The sequence below is a fragment of the Callorhinus ursinus genome, unplaced genomic scaffold (assembly GCF_003265705.2).
Source record: "Callorhinus ursinus isolate GAN/ISIS: 27379988/994484 unplaced genomic scaffold, GSC_fseal_2.0 scaffold52, whole genome shotgun sequence".
NCBI lineage: Eukaryota > Metazoa > Chordata > Mammalia > Carnivora > Otariidae > Callorhinus > Callorhinus ursinus.
In genome coordinates this window covers 8,367,649-8,384,761 of record NW_027397114.1, presented here as the reverse complement: position 1 = coordinate 8,384,761, position 17,113 = coordinate 8,367,649, and the positions used below count along the sequence as shown (strand labels likewise).

Genomic DNA, 17,113 nt, shown 5'->3' with positions numbered 1-17,113 from the left:
AAGAAGGGGTGCACTCCCACAGCTAGTGAAGAAATTGCACTGAGGCCCCCATCAGGAGAAGCCACAGAAAAGTAATCCTGTTTTTTCAATTCCCCTTGGTAGGCACAGACTTAAACCTATCCCAGGCAGAAAAAAAAAAAAAAAATCTCTGAAGTAGGCCCATTCTGAAGTTTTATATCCCATCAGTAAGTTTTTCCATACACCTACCTTCTAACTTTTTTGCTAAAATCTGATCCCTCTTCAAACTCTCTTATTTCCAGTAGGGACAGTTGAATATATGACATGGTACCCTTCCATGAAAGGTCCTAGGTCAGGAGAGGTTGGAGGAGCTTCTCGTTCCCCAGTTCTGTTGAGGTCATGACTAAGATGTTTCAGTTCCCTTGGTCTCTTGGATTTGATCCAAGCTATCAAACCAAAAGATAAGCAGGAGAAAATGGGCCAGGAAGAAGAGCAGAAAGGAGTAGCCCAACCAGACCAAGGAGACTAGCTTGAAGAATGGTCTGGGAGTCTCTTGGGACCTGAGTGCTAGGCTTGGGGTAAAGTTAGAGTGGGCAGTTTTTCCCACCTTACTCAGCAGCCAGTTTCATGTTTGACATTTCCCTAGTTGGGAAGGTCTGGCCAGCATCCCTGATGCCAGAGTCTCTTAATAGTCTTGATAGGACATCTCTACAGAAAGGAGAGGGATGGGGGTTCTGCCACTCCATATTTATTCCTGTTTCAATACTACTTCACTGTGTTTGCTCAGGACCAGGCTGCCCAACTGGGGGAGCTTAGAGATGCCCAGGAAAGAGAATCATCTTGTGAGGAAGATGCTGGGTCCAAAGTTCTTTTCTCTCAACATGAGAGCCAGGAGGGCAACTGGGGCCTGAGTCTGGACACACAGATCAGTGAAGGGTAGTGTCCTCCCTCCCTCCCTTCCCCTGCACACCATTATACCCTTCTGGGGCCCAAGCATGCCCACTGCTCTCTTTGGCTTCCCTCACCCCACCTACCCTATGGACAGGAGAGGGTTAAAGGCATGGTATGGGCAAGCTATAAATTTCCCATCAGTGTGGGGAGAGTAGGACTGTTGGCAGGGAGGGGGTTGGGCTGGGGGGGAGGGGGAGCTGGGAAAAAGCCAGGAGGTTGTCTCTAGGTAACAATAAACACTGCAAGCAAGGAGCAGCTGTTACACTTACTCTCTCTGCATCACAATGCTGAAATAACACTAATAAACCAGTGTGCCCAATGCACAGGCATACATGCATTTAGGGCCGGGCCCCACTGCACCCTTACAGCAGCCCTCTGCCTCAGGTCAGGGCCCTTACTGTCAGTGGACATACCAGTCTTGGCCTGGCTACCCTTGTGGGAGGACGAGCACTAAAGAGCGAGTCTCAGAGTCAGAGTGGCATTCCCAGAGTTGGTGGGGGGGTGGGGTGGCAGGCTGAGAATTCTGCATTCAGATCCTGATGGCATTCACTGGTACAAAGAGTTCAAATGGGGTAACTCTTGGCTGGGACTCGGGAGTAGAGGAAGAGAGGAAGAAAAAGTGTAGGGAACAGACAACTACTTACCATATCTTCTCAGACTCGAAGGGATGAGGTGGCCAGGAGTGGAGCTAGCTGAAGGGAGGTAGAAGAAAAGGGAGGCCAAGGAGAAAGTTTGAGAAAGAGGAGGAGCATGTGGTATTGAGGAGTGATTCTAGGATCTCTCCTGGGTCTAAACTCCCCACACCTGTCTATACCCACCTGGTGCACCCAGGCTCCCCCTCACAGCACCATTTTTATACCAAAGCCAGATGATGTGTTGGTTCAGTTCAGGACTGAGCTTTATTATGGGTATTCCAGCAGGGGACCCTGGGCTCCCAATGCTGCCAGGGAGAGCTGGGGGAATAGGAGATGGTCTCGTCTCCCTAGAGGAAGAGTGAAGAGTGAAAAGTGGCTGGTCTATCACTTTCTCCAACCAAAACCATCTCTGGATCTCTAGAAGCAACATGACAGAGAGCACCCCCTCCACCACCCCAAGCTGGAGAGCAGAGCTGTCAGCAATGAAGAGGCAAATGAAAACGGGCTCTGTGAGAGAACTCTCCTGTCACTCAGCCCATCCTTCCCTGAGGTTAGAGGGAGGGTACTACTATCTGGATACACTAGTACCAACGATCCCCGCTTCCCTTTGCTGAAACAAAGGACTTAACCCCCCTGGAACTGTGGTCAGAGGATACTACTGGCCTCTCCTATCCTTTCCTCAATGGGAAGACTCTTTCTGGGAATGATTAAGGGAGGTTGAGCATCCCCAGCCCTTTCATAGCTGGAGCCTCTCCTTGCCGTACAATCCAGATGAGAGAACTTCATCCACATAGCTCAGAGTTGGGGAGAACCGAGGCAAAAGAGAGGTCTAACAAGCCTGGACCCCCTTCCCCTCTGATGTTTTCATGAGCTGCCCCCATCACTATGAGTCACCAGAACCCTGAGCTCAGCTGAGCTGCCAGCAGCCTTCTCCCTCCTTGCCCTCCAGTGAGGCAGATATGCACCCAAAGGGCCCCAAGCCCACCATCTTCCTACTCACAGGGCCACAGCTTCCTCTTTCATCCCTAGGAATCTGCAACACAGATACGCTGAGATGAGTGAGCAAAGGAGTGTGAGAGACCCCAGCATGTGCTCTGTGCCGGAGCAGAGAACCGGATGCCTGCATGGCAGAGCAGAATTGCCAGCCAGGAGAGCTGGCACACTTGGGCACACAGCCTTGTCAGCATGTGAGAGGGGGTGCTGGAGAGGATGGGATAAAGAGGCTGTTTCAAGAGCAGGCATCTCCTCCTGGCTCCCTCTCTGGTCACTATTTCTTCTCCTTGGCCTCCCTGGGTGCTGCCACCTCTGAGATACCTTCCTTACCCTCCTCCATGGCTTCGGGAGCTAGAGAGGGGATATGTATAACAACCTTCGAGGTCTCAGGTGGGAGGTTCAGACATCCAGATCTCTCACCAACCCCTGGGACACACTGAGAGAGAAGGAGAAAAGGAGGAGTCCCATCAGAGTAAAAGCTAATCCCTGGGCCAATAGAGAGCTCCTTTTTCTCCAAAGTGCAGGTCATTCTGGGTGCTGCTACCTCTGCCTCCCACTTACTTCAAGCCTGTTCCTCTTTCCCAGCAAAGGCTCAGCAATCTTTCTGGACTCCAGATTCCAGGAAGAGAGGAAGAAAAAGTGTAGGGAACAGACAACTACTTACCTTATCTTCTCAGACTCGAAGGGATGAGGTGGCCAGGAGTGGAGCTAGCTGAAGGGAGGTAGAAGAAAAGGGAGGCCAAGGAGAAAGTTTGAGAATGAGGAGGAGCATGTGGTATTGAGGAGTGATTCTAGGATCTCTCCTGGGTCTGACTCCAGGGCTGTAGATCTGGCACCTTGCCTAGACCTTGGGAGTGTGAGGCAGGGCTGGTGAGGACTTTGGGGAGGGAAGCCCTGTTCCTTAGAGAAAAATCCAGAATCTAGATTGAATGTTTTAAGGGCCTTTTGGACCCTCCAATATGCCTCCAATGTTCAAGCAGGGGTGGATAAGGGGTGAGAAAGGGCCTACCAAAAGCCTGATATCCTTTCCCTTTCTTCTTTGCTGTTCTTCTCCACTGCTCTGTATTTCAAAGGAAAAACAGCAGCTCTGTAAACAGGAGCTTCTAATAAATCCTATGAGTAATAGTCAGTATGAACGGCCTACCCTAGGTTAGGCAGCCAGGCCCACAGATGGGACTACAGGCCTCAGCTCCCAAATTTCCCCTCTCTGTCTTCTCCCCCCTTTCAGGCTCCTCCCTGACCTTCCCAGACAAGAGAATCTTCCTTTTCAAATCCCTGGCACAGTTTTCCTCCCAGTTCCCACTACTACAAGCCTTTGGAAGCAGGGGAAGAGGCAGATGGATTCTTTCCAGACTGTCTCGGGGGGATGTGAGGGCTCCTTCTCACTTATTGTTTGTAGAGAAGGCAAGGAGATGATCCTGAAGGTCTAAACATAAGGCAGGGTGAATGTGGGCCACTTAAAGAGGCATATCCTGGGGCGCCTGGGTGGCTCAGTCGTTAAGCATGTGCCTTCGGCTCAGGTCATGATCCCAGGGTTCTGGGATCGAGCCCCGCATCAGGATCCCCACTTGGCGGGAAGCCTGCTTCTCCCTCTCCCACTCCCCCTGCTTGTGTTCCCTCCCTTGCTGTGTCTCTATCAAATAAGTAAATAAAATCTTAAAAAAAAAAAAAAAGAGGCATATCCTGCTCTTCCTCAGGGACTTTGGGGATATAAAATGGGATACTAAGAGAGAAGACAATCCTGGGAGTGGGGGAAAGATGTGGGGGCTTGGAGAGTGTGATGAAGTTTCTATCCACACTGTTTTCCAAGCTCTGTGCCCATCCTTGCCCTGACTCCAGCTTAGTCTCATGAAGCACAGAACAAAGAATCTTGAATTTTTTTAAGGAAGGAAGATGCCAAGAAATACCACCTTTGGCAACCTGGTGGGAAAGCCCCTTTTCTCCTTCATTCTTTCCCTCCTTAATCCTAGTGTCTGAACAGTAAAGGAAGGAGGAGTGGGGATGTGGACAGCTGGAAACATGTCTTCCTCTCCATTGTGCACCAACACCACACAAAGCCGGACAGGGCTTGACCAAGTGCTCTGGGGCCATAGCACCACACAATTCAGGGGCATTTCTGACTCGGCCTTCCGAGCCTTGAATTTTAGCCCTGTCTCTGTTTTAGGCCTAGACCTGGGACAAGAGGTATAAGACCACTCCTCCCTACATTTTGGGCATAATTTTCTCTAGCAGTTTATACTGTGAAAGGGAAACTTGTAAAAAGATCTCAAAAGAGCTCAATATTTAGTACCTTTGGGAGATTTATTTCTTGGTTAAGGAACTAGGGTAGTTGGTACATTGCCTTCTCTGTGGACTTTACAGAGTATAGTAAAATCCCATGAGAGTGGGGGACTCTCGGGGATCTGTCTGCTTGTAAGCAGGGGAACAGATGAGATGACCCCTGGAACTAGCTGTGCAAAGGAAATGTTCCTCCAACAATGCACCTGTCTGGCTCCTCTCACTTGCTTCTGACTTGGAGGCCAGAGATACGAGGCTCCAGTAGTAACCCTGCCAATCCTCTTCCCTTGACTTTCCACCCCATGCCCTACCTACCTACCTACCTACCTTTCTTTGGGTTCCCAGGAACTGTCCAAAGCCAGGAACATAAAGCAACTCCAGGACAGGATTCAACTGATTTTCCTCTCTGGGGCTCCATTTCCACATCTGTAAAGTGAAGAGTTCAGCAAGATGAACTCCAAGTTTTCTCCCTTGCAGCAGTAAGCTTCTATGATTCACACCCCAAAGGCATCAGGCCTCACATGCTTTGCATGTAAACTCCAGGGCACTTCTCTTATGTCTAAACATTCAGAAATATCTTTAAACCCTGCCCTCCTCTTTCCTCTCACACAATCTCTGGTTCTATGGTCTCTAGTTCTTGCCCTCTGTCTTCAATGACCTCAAAACTCTGTCCCCACTTTCCTTTCAGTTTTATATCACTCACTGGGACAAGCCCAACTGGACAAAATCCTCGGAGCAAGGATTAGCCTTACCTAATATCCTGGCTGCAATTTTGGGCATCAGACCCAAGTCAACTAGAATATTCTATCCTTTTTGGAGGTCCTGGCAGTTGGGGGGAATTTCCTGGCAACTCTCCCCAGCACCTCCCCTCCTCCTCCATCTCACCATTCCCCATGCCAGAGCACAAAGTGGCCAGTGATTGATGGGCCTGGGTTCCCAGTAACCGCACCCAGTGGCCCAATCCTCCTCCCTAACCCAATCCCTCCCCTGTCCCTATTCAGAGATCAGATTGTCTCATGTTGGTCCCTGAGGTCCCATTAATTAAAAATACATCCAATTAAATGGCAGGTGAAAACGTGCTATTGGAGCTCTCCACCCCCCCGCCCCAGCTTGGTTTCCCCCCCCCCCCCCCCCTTTAAGGCTCAGCTGTGCTTTGAGCTGAGAAAAAAAAAAGAAAAGAAAAGAGAGAGAGAGAGAGAGGAAGAAAGAGGGAGAGAGAAGAGGAAGACATAGGGGTGGGAGGATGAAGGGGGGGTGTTATTTGAACCTCTGCCAGGGTAGCATGTGCCAGCCTGGGAGGGTGGCACTGTGCCCTGGTGTCTAATTTCTGGAGGTGTGAGTAGGTTCAGTCAGCTGGGTACCCACCTCCATTTCCCTTAAAGGGGCAGAGGGAAGTCAAAGGGTGTTGACTAGCTGTGCTGCCCTCCTTCTGGGTTTGGTAGATGAAGGGCAGAAGTGTAAATGGTAGAGGGCCCTTAGGACGGGGTGTGATGTTCAGAGGTTCGGAGAGTCTGAGGCCTCCATTCTTGGCATATCCCTGCTTTTCCCCAAACTGCAAAGAAGGTAATGAGAAGCCAGCTAGGACCCAGGTGGCAGGGCATGGCGATGCTCCCAAGCTAGGCTGTGCCTACCCCCTTTCCCATAGGAAAGCTGAGAAAAATAACAGGGAGCAAGGAAGAACAGAGCCATAATTTGGGTGGGAGCAGATGGGTCAGATAGGATAAAATATACAAGGATGGATGTTTGTGTGGGCATCACGACACTCAGCACCTTACAGATAAGAGGATCTGGGCCTGGAGGACCTGTCCTGTGTGCCCTTTCTCTAGGCAAAAAGCAGCAGCAGTAGGGTGAAGTCACCTCAACCTGGCTGCCTGGCACGCTGTGAGCAGGATGTCTCCCCTGACAAGCACTGATCACTCGTTCTCCTTCACACTTACGGTGTCCCCAGCATTTTGTCAGGTAATGCATCTGCTCCACCCCCTGCCCCTTAGAAAGCCCCGTGGCCCCAAGCAATGCAAAGCTAATGGGCACTGAGAACTGCTGGGAGAGGAGCTAGGAAAGAAGGGATAACTGAGGGTGGTGCTCAGAATCCAGGCACCAGTGGGAGTGTCTGCCAACCCAGGGCCCCCGCCTGGCCTCCTTGGCAGCCTCAGTACCTCCTCACTTCACTTTAACGCTAATTGGAGATTTTAATCTGCGCTGCTGCTCTGCTCGGGGTGCTGGGGGGAGCGCCAGCTGTGCAGTAATTCCAGCAGCACCGACTGTTTAATCAAGCTGTCCTCCTGGGGAGGGGCCCTCGGGCATGGGGGTAGGAGGGAGGAGGAGAACCTCTGTCATCTCCCTTAGCCTGTTCAGCCTGAAAGGGCTTCATGGAGATGGAGGATCCATTGTGGGACACCTCACCCCCATAAGGGCCCCATGGCCACTTGGATCCTTGGCAGAGCCATTACACCATATGGGGTGAGTTTAAAGCTCAAGGGCCAAAGCATCCCTATTCCCCATCCGGCTCCCTGACACCTTTTTTTTGGGTGTCCTCCAGCCACTCAAGCTGCAAACATCCACTGGACCGTCTTGAGCTCTGCAGGTCTGTGCTGGGGCAGGTGGGATGGGGGCACAGAAAGCTGAACTTTCCCACTCTCAGTCGTCTCCCCAACGCTTTCTCACTAACAAAGACACTTCCCTCGTAACAATTGTGAGAGATCTTTTTCTCTGAAAACCACAGGTACCCCTACCCTCTGGACTAGAAAGTGACTGTTTAAGAGGCAGGGAGACAGCTGAAACCTGCTACACCTTGAGGGAGAAAAGCACCTATGCAAGATGTTTGGTGCCGAGAGCTGGGGGCTTCCTGAGTTCAGATGGAAACATACTAAGATGTCAGGCCACTAGGGCTGAGTGTTCAGGGTCTCAAGCCATTTTTAAGGAAGAGCAAGTGGTACTAATTATTCTTCTGGCTTCTTGGGGCCTGGTTCTCAGGCTCTCTCAGATTGTTTCTGATCCCTGTTTTGAGGAAAGGGTGCTCTTGTCACCCAAACTCTTGTCTGCTAAGGGGCAGGGGTTTTAATTGGTCAGCAGCACCCTCGTGTGGCAGAAACCAAGACTGCAGCTGTCCAAGTGGCCCAGCAGCTTTGAGGCATCAGACATCCAGGTTGCTATCTGGATGGGTAGAATTATAAATGTTGATGATCTCTGAGTCATCAAGGTACTCATGCATGCTTACTGCTCGACCACTTCCAGGGACATTTCCTGACTTCCTATCCTTCCATCCACTGTATCCTAACTCCAACTCAAGGTATGTGTCAACCAGATAGGGAGCACCTTATCTAGAGCTGGCACTTATTAGGGCTGCTGCTTGTGCTGTCTGCCTTGCAGGGATAAGAGAAGAGCTGCTGAGAGAGGAGGCCTAAGAGCAAAAGGTAAGCTGATGTCACATCCAATGGCAGGAGAGGCTCTGGCACCCCTGCCAACTTTTTACAGGTGCCAGACAAGACCTGCCACCTGAACTATGCCACCTGAACTCCAGACACTATCACCTGGTGGTGGGCTTCTTTTCTTTTTTTTAATATTTTATTTATTTATTTGTTAGAGAGAGAGAAAGGGAGAGAACAAGCACAAGCAGGGGGAGCGGCAGACAGTGGGAGAGGCAGGCTCCCCGCTGAGCGGGAGCCCGATTTGGACTCAATCCCAGGAGCCTGGGATCATGACCTGAGCCAAAGGCAGATGCTTACCAGACTGAGGCACCCACCCTGGTGGTGGGTTTCTGCTGTACAACAATCCTTTCTTACTTCCTGGAGAGGTCTGGGAATGAAAAGAGACAGATTCTCAGAGCCTGAGATCCTTGTCCTTGGGAATAGACACCAGATAAACACAGCTTTCCCACAAAAGATCCAGGTATTCTCCAAGGATGTCAGGCCACTGGGCAGAATGCATGTCTGGAGCTTTAGACTTCCAGCCCCAAGAGAAGTGCTGCCTGTCATTGGACCCTTACCCTAAATCGTTCTGAACTATAGGAAAGGAGTGGATATTTAACATCAGCAAGGTCCTGCTAAAGATTAAAACTGGAAGTCGCAAGGTGGAGAGCTGAGTCACTAAGGCCTTCCGCCTATTGGAAATATTTAACAACAGAGAGAAATATTTCCAGAGAGAAATATGACCCTGTTTGGGGTTGGTGGGTAGAGAGAGGAGCCACCTACCTGGCAGCAAGAAGGGTGGGGGTGAGCACTGGAAGCTCATGACCTTCCTGGTTCTGGGCAATGAGGATGGAGAGAAGCAGACTTGTAGGTCTCTACTTCTGGTATCTTGTATAGTGTCTGGACAGGTGGGAGCTCCCATCAAATCTGGAAAGGAGGTAGAGAAGTTGAAGAGAGGTAGTAAGAAGGGAGGGCATGCCCAATCCCACTCAAAAAGGGAGAAAAAATAGCTTCTTGGGGAAGAAGGCAGGGCTGTGTGTGTGTGTGTGTGTGTGTGTGTGTGTGTGTGTGTGTGTGGCGGTGGTGGTGGTGGTGGTGGTGGTGGTAGTGATGGGTGAGTGGGACAAGTGTTGTAGAGGAGAGGCTGAGAGTAACCAACATCAGTATCCCACCAAAGAGGAATATCCATTAGCGAAGTGGGCCAAGTGGAAAGAAGAGGAATGAAATGACTGTCAATGTTAATAAAGAGGGTCACCTACTCTAACCAAGGGGAGAAACTGTTAATGAGAAGGTAGGACACTGTAATAGGGTCAAATAAAAAGCCAGGGAAACTCTTCTGAAGATCTTTGGGAATAAGAAACTTCCCTGGGAATAAGAAATTTCCGAGACTAGCTGTGTGGGGGGTGGGGCTGGGGAATCCCTTACAAAAGCAGGCCTGAAACCTCTGATTGGCTTTAGGTCCCTACCTGGCTTTAGAGTGTATGAAAGACTGAACTTTTCAGGGCTCCAGATGCCAGGTGACTGATGGACTTCACCAAATTCCTCAAGGGCCATCCTTCCTGCCGCTGCTGCCACCTGTGAAGGAAAATGACAGGTTACTTTAGACATGAGACAAGGGACTAGACACCAAAGAGAAATTTGGTCTTTCACCCAGGGAATATGGCCTTAATCGGTAATAGTGATGGTGATGGTCACCACTCTTCCAATTCCCTCAAACCTGAATTCACAAAGCCCAGAAGGATTAAGATGAATCTTAAGTATGCTCCCAGAGAGAGATATAACTGCTCTAAGAGTCCTACCTCCTGGGAACCAGCTCCCAGTCTGATAAGGTAAAAACAATGATTCTATACTTAAGAGGTAAAGTAGGAATTCAACAGAACTGGAAGCTGTGAAACTCAGAATTATAAAGGGTGATGAAGGTTCAAGGTTAATGCAAAGTTAATGTAAGAAGGTGACTCAAAGGCCATCTAGTTTTAGATCAGATCATCGCCTTCTCCATAACAGGTTTTTCAAGAAAGGCTAGGAGGCAAACAAACAAACAAGAAAATCCTATGAGACAGAAAGGAGGTTTGTGAGGGGACAGCAGACTTGATACAATTTGGACAAGTAGGTCTATCATACACACTCCCTATGTAGGGAGGAATCTGCATGGGGACCAGTTCACGTTCCCCCAGTATTATCAATTGGGGTGTGATGGAGAAAATGTAAAGGTTATGTACTAGGATCTGTTTGTCATCCACACACAATATTCATTTTGCAGACCCACTGCCCCTCTGACCTAGACTCATAACTCTAAACTGTTTCTCCCTCCAAGATTCTGATCCCAGCTTAGAGACTCTTTAGCATTTACCTCTATGCACATCACTGGCTCCCAAACTCGTATGCTCAGAAAATAAGCATTGGAAGGGACTGCAGATACATCTCGGAGAGGTCCAAAGAGGGGGTAGTCTCAGCACCAGAGTGAGATAACTTCAGAACCTGCTGTGCATGTCAGTTCACTGAGCACACTACTTAAGCCTTAGGTCACTGTGGAGCACCACACCACCTTCTTTCTGCCTCATCAAAGGAGAAAATGGACAGTTCAAACTTAATAAGGGAGAGGAGTAGCGGGTCCCCCCTCCAACCCCGTTTCCCAGTGATCTCAGAGAATATCTCATTTTACAGAGTTCTATAATCGTTCTCTCATTCAGAGACTCCCCTTAGTTTCCCAGAAGGTGAGGCGAGTTTTCTCTCTCCCTTCCTTCCGATTTTGCTTTTCTATTGCTGTATGGTAATGCAAAAGAGCCTGAGTTGAGATTTAGGGTGAATTCCTCACTGGGTCTCAGAGGCCTGCTTCCCAAATCCCAGAGCTGGTGACAAAGTGCTCCTGGAACTTGGGGGTAACTTTGGGGGCATCAAGATCTTTGGCGGTGGCTGCCACTTGCTTCCCCAATGAACCAGAGCTCCTGACTACATAAAAATTACACTTGTACAATCTGCAGGTCATGGAGAGATGAAGTCTTCGAGGTAAAAACACATAAAACCTCTCAATTTTTCTACTAATGTTTTCCAAATCTACCTTTCCCCCTCAAAACCTCACAGCCCTACCTTCCTTTCCTGAGGAAGTTCAGCGGTCACAGGAGTTGGCAATCTTAAGGTTGAGGGCTCTATACTCAAGTAGGTTAAGATTCTGGCCTCTTGGACTCCAGTTTTGGCTGGCTGCCACCACCTCACTCACTATGAGACAGTGGGCAAGGCACTTCCCTTCCCCAAAGCTGTTTCCCACTCTGTACACTGAAAGAGTGAATTAGGTGATCTCTAGGGTCCCTTTCTAGCTCTGGCCGACTGGTGATTCTATAAGGAAGGAGATACTTCCTTTTATCAGGTAGTGAGGCATTCTTGCCCTTCACACCTTCTCTCTGGGCCACTGCAGAAAGAAGCTCCCCTAGAGATGCCTGCTTTTCTCATGCTGGCTTAAAGGGACAAACGAGGGAGTCCCAGTAGGAGGCCTTCCTTTCAGTGCCAAACTCCTTCTATTATGAAGATATATTAAGAAGGTGATCTAACTCTAACCCTGAATCTTGACAAGGCAGAGAAGACACAAGGCAGATGTATGGGGCAGGGAAGAGTGTGATAAGCATGCCGCCCAACATACAACTGAGACCATCTGAGCACACATTTGGCTTTGCCCTAGGGAGGACCATGTATCAAATACAACTGTATGTGGATGGAGGAAGAAAGCAAGGTCATGTGTAAACACATCCAGAGCATTGACATAAATGTCCAATCAGCGCAAATACACTCACTACTGTTCTTTCCTACTTTAGGCCTATACCTGCCTTGTAAGAAGCTATGGTGTGTGGGTGGCACCACATCCCAGTCTTGCCCCTCCCCAAAGTCAGAAAGGAAGAGATAGTGAGACAGGAGCTACTTGGCTTCCTATAAATTGTTTTGTCCTTCCTCACAGCTGCAATCAGAAGCTAAGGGCTCCCGCAGGCCTTGTTCTGATCTGCTGCAGGCGATAGAGGGTTTTTGAAACGGAGAGGACTTGGCTGCAGCCCCGTTTCAGCTGCCATTGGGGCTGGCTAATGGGCTCATTCGGGAAGACCCCCGCCCGCTGCACTAAAGAGTCCCCCGTGGACCCCCTCCCCAATCCCAACCCAATTAATAAATGGGAGCTCCCACTTTATGGCTCTGGGAGCAGGAACCAGAGATACAAATGACCCCCAGGGAGGGACAGAAAAAGGCCTTCCAAGAAACAAGCCAGAGAATTGTGCATCCACAGCCACATGCTGCCACAGGCTAGTCATATCCCATTTTCAAAGCATTAAAGGGGAAGAAACTGGCAAAAAACTATTTTCTTTCCTAGATCTGGAGAGGGATAGCATTCTTTAAGTCTGTGGGAACACCCCAGCAATAAACTCTCTTTCACCTGGATCTCCCACCTTGCAAAGGGCAGAGTGCAGATGGATAGTCTGGGCACAGAGCACAAGCTTCACTATTTCCTAGAAGTGCTGCCCCCACCTAGACCCTGCAATACTGAACAAAGACACATCCCATCAATTGGTTAATGAAGTAAAAAAAAAAACAAAGCAGCTACCTCTTTCCAAGCTCTCATCACCATCAACAGGATTAATGTCCTGGGGTCATCTCTCCTCTTACATCCAAACTATCATCAAACCTTGCTAATTCCTATGGGCCCCCTTCCTTTCTTCTCATTCTACTTGTCTCACTCTAGTGCAGGCCCTCAGGGCCTCATATCTGGACAAGAACAAAAATATCCTAGCAAGCTTTCCTGCTCCCTTGACCCAGTATGGCTGCGAAAGTCCTCAACATCATATTCATCCCACCATGCTCTGCTTCCTGTGAATGCTTACCAAATCAAATCCGAACTCCTCATGCAGTCCCACAAGACTGCTCCTCCGACTTTATTTCTTAATATTTCTCTCCTTTACCACGCTGACTAGCCCATTCAAAGCTTTCTGCACAAAACACACATAAACCTTCTTCTGTAAGTTTTCTTCATCTGAACACCTCTTCTGTTCCCCTATCTTCATTACTTCAAGGAATTTTCTGGTTTAACTCAACTTTTCGAATTATTTCTTGGCTATGGCTACTTCTGTACTAGGTTACTGTCTTATTTTATAGCCTGCATTAATGTGCTGACTTATAAATACTGATTCCTTACTTCCCAACCAAGTATAAGACTCATCTCACTAGATCCAAAAGCTTCTTTAAAAAGTGAGATCTTCCCTTAATCTTCCCCAGAACTTGTCCTGTACTCAGGACATGACTCAGCTAATGATACTACCGCTCCCCACTGAAGCAGCCTCATGGTTTAACACTTGGGATATCATATCAAACAACTATGAGGAATAAAATCTTATTCTCACTAGCAATGTTCAGGCTGCCACCTGCTCCTTCCAACATTGAACTTGGCACTGAGTCTTTCCAAAATCATAAACTGTTTCATGACTTCAAAGTGTGTTACAAAACAAAAACCCCCAAACAAGCATGGTCACCAAAGGCATATGTTTATCTCCTTGATTCTTAGGATATAAACACTGTTTTCTTTGAAGACCCCTTCGGAGGAGATGCCCTATGTTGTTCCCTATTTCTGAGATTAATCTATATTCTCAGGTCATGAGCTGATTTTCTAGAATGCAAATCAATCTCAGACCCAAGAGTAATCTTGTTCTCTACCAGCTCTGCCCCTAGCCTACCTCTGACCACACATTTCTGGAAGGTTCCCAGGAATAGAGAAGTTATTGATGAGTCTCAACTATTTAGCGAGTACTTCCTTAGATTAACCTCACTCTCAAACGCTGACTCTTCCTATAGTTTAGCCCTATGTGGTTAGACAGGAAAAAGTGATCTGCCACTCTCCTTTCTTTATCACCTACTTACTGCTCAGGATAGTAAGAGGGATTTGCCTTTTATTCCTTCCATCTTTTAGCCTCAAGGTACTTGACAATCAAGATAATAAAAGCAAAGCATTCAGCACAGTGCCTGACACATAGTAGGTTCCTGACAACAGTGGTTCTTATTCTCTCCCTCCTTCCTCCCCAAACCACAGGTTCTCAACCTTTCTGGGCCTATTTGTTCACTGGCTGAAGACAGCATTGAACTAGACAAACTAATGTCCTTTTGTAATTCTAACAGTCTGTGACTCTAATTCACATGTTCTGGTTTGTTTACTCTTCTATGCACTGCCTTCACTTGGATCTAAAAACAAAGGAGAGAGGAATAACACTAGTTTCCAGGTTGGCCTAAAATACACAAAACCACTTTCAGGAGTTTTAAAACTCCATAAATACAAATAACTTTTTAAAGTGATGCATCCATATCATGTCTTCCTTATTTCTGAATTATTCTCTTGAACTATGTAGATAGCAGTGGGAAGCAAAATTTCCTCATATGTTATTGGTCTAATATAATCAAGCTTCCCTAAGTGAAAACATCTTCAAAGCATTTCCCAACCTAAGGGTTCTAGGCCCATCCTCCAACCATAAAGGTAACACTACTGTATTCAAGGGGAACTCTTTACTCAAGGTGGTGCTTTAATGGGGCCTCCCTAAAATGAACTGTAAACCTTTAAGGCAATTATCCCTTTTTACTAGCCCAACCATAATTTTTCCTTCCACCCCATATCTGTCTTCTTTAAAAGCAATTATACCCTAAGTGTCTTTCTGCAGCCCAGCTAACAGACTGCTCTAGAGTTCTCCTTCTTTCCCTTATTTACATCTCCTTCTCCTATTGCTTCATATTGTATGAGACCTTCGGCTCCCTAATATAAAATGCAAATACTGGTAAAAAGGCCATACTCAGAAGTTCCTGAATTTGTAAAAGGGATCAGACCCCTAAGCTTTCTCTAAGTCTTTGAATTCAGCCTCTTTTTCTCCAGGGCCAAAAGCATTCAAAATTGTATTAGCCTTGTGCGGAGGGTTGTCTGTCTACAAGCTGATCCTCACTTCATTTACAAGGTAAGTATTGTAGTTCTGAGACACAGGAGGTAAAACGATCCTCTCCCTGAGACAGCCATTGGAATAGGCTCCTTACTGTAAAGAAAAAAACACCCTCCAGGACCCAGGCTTTGTTTTTCACTTAGTTCTGACCGCTACATTGTAGCCTTTATAGGGTTTCTCCATGCTGCCTCCCTCAAGAGATGGTTTGGCTTGGATAAAATGCCCTTCATTCCTTTGGGATGATCAACATTATTTGTTGTTTACAACCATGCCAGAGCAAAACATCTAAAAATCCGTCTATTTTCAGGTCCTAGGAAACCTACGTCTAAGTGAACTTGCTTTATGACTATATTCTCTTATTCCAGAGAAGTATGCTGTGGCTATGGGCTACATATTGAGTAAGTTTCACTCACAACCACCCATCTAGAGAGTATTAAAGACCCACTTCACATCAGCCCCTTTCTCTCAGCCTTGGACTACTAATTTTTGAGATAGGTATGAGAGCAATCCAGTGGCCAAAGCATTTTGGCACTTTAGTGATTAATCACCAGGGCATCGAAGCAATCCTCATCTGCTTTCTCATGGATAGCAGGGCCCTCTTCTCACTCACCAAGCTTTACTTCCCACAGACACCATCTGCAACTGAGCTCAGAAATGTCATCACCAAAAGTATGTCTCAGGATATGAGGGAAGAGGATGAAGTGAAGTGTTGAGACTCCCTGCCCTTCCTAGACCAGTAAAGGAGTCTCTTTACCCCACACAATGTATATTAAAATCTCCTTAGCAGTAAGAAAGCATGGTTATTTTGCTTCCTCCCTCACCTCTTACCCAGTAAAGTTGAGGATCTGGAATAGACATCTGTCTTCTGAGTTGCCTCTCATTACCCTTCAAAACTATGAAGCGGCAGTAACTCTAAATATCCTGCAGGATTAAGCAATCAATACCTCTCGTTGGCCTAATGCATGCAAGGTGGGCAGTGAGTGAAAAATAGGAAATGAAAAGTGGTGGACAGGAGATGGAGAGATGGCTGCATATGGGAGAGGAGTGGTAGAATACCACCAGCAATTCCTCCAGGTGTCATACTTCCCCCAAAGTCTTTCAACCCTAGTTTGGAGTAAATGTTCACTTGAGAGTATTCTTAAGGTTACAGGAACATTAAAAGTATTCCTATAGATAAGAAATGCCACACCTGGACAGTAAAATTAACCAACATGTCCAGAAATGCTCACCTTGCCTCTCAGGACAACCAAAAGACTTAGCAGTCCCACCTCTCCCTTGGAATGGTTGAACATTTACTCACTTGAGGAACTCCCCACTTCCATTCCACCTAGCCCTTCAGGATGACTAAGTTGTGAACAGAGAAGTAACTTCATACCTGAAACACAGTCAAACTATGGGGCAATCTTTAATTACAAAGGAAATCCCAGCACGAAGAACATTAACTGTTAACTTCCTTGAGGCATTAACTTTACCATATGGTTAAAGATACCTGTCTGGGAAAAGACAGTTCTGAAGAAATGTAGATACTGAAATAGCATGGTTTCTAATTAGAAATAGCCTTGGTTGTGACAGAGAAAAAAGTCCATGTTAGTTAGGTCCTCAGCCTTTAGGCCCAGAATTAAAAAGACTGCCACTGCTATGAAGTGGAAACAATATTCTCTAGTCCGTTGAAGTTCACACTCCTAGTAATGAATCTGCAATATATAGAGACCAAAAACAAATTCCTTTTCTCTGGAGGCTAACCAGGAACACAGGATTCCAGGAATTGAAACAATCTTGGGCTCTCCATTCTCCTTCTGGGTAAAGACATGACAGCTCACAGGCATCATAAACTTTGGAGATTCAAAAACAGGCTGGCAACCCTCATCACCAGTATTTGAATTCATCTTCCTAATTTCCTTGTTCTGGTGTACCCTTTTAAACCTTATATGATTGCTCACCCCACCAC

General features: G+C 47.4%; 1 protein-coding gene across 6 annotated transcripts in view; it reads right to left on the bottom strand.

The window, feature by feature from the left end:
* CDK12 (cyclin dependent kinase 12) overlaps positions 1–17,113 on the bottom strand; it is a 75,292-nt gene that overhangs the window by 8,301 nt on the left and 49,878 nt on the right. Inside the window, exons 15-21 of one of the 6 annotated variants that reach the window (XR_012375567.1) lie at positions 9,688–9,796; positions 9,005–9,148; positions 8,540–8,609; positions 5,142–5,240; positions 1,728–3,249; positions 1,554–1,601; positions 208–404 (exon numbers count right to left, since the gene is read on the bottom strand). The gene's annotated coding sequence lies outside the window, so the exon portion shown is untranslated. The remainder of the gene's footprint in view (positions 1–207; positions 405–1,553; positions 1,602–1,727; positions 3,250–5,141; positions 5,241–8,539; positions 8,610–9,004; positions 9,149–9,687; positions 9,797–17,113) is intronic. The other 5 variants (XR_003205658.2, XR_003205662.2, XR_003205670.2 and 2 more) reach the window with 5 other exon arrangements.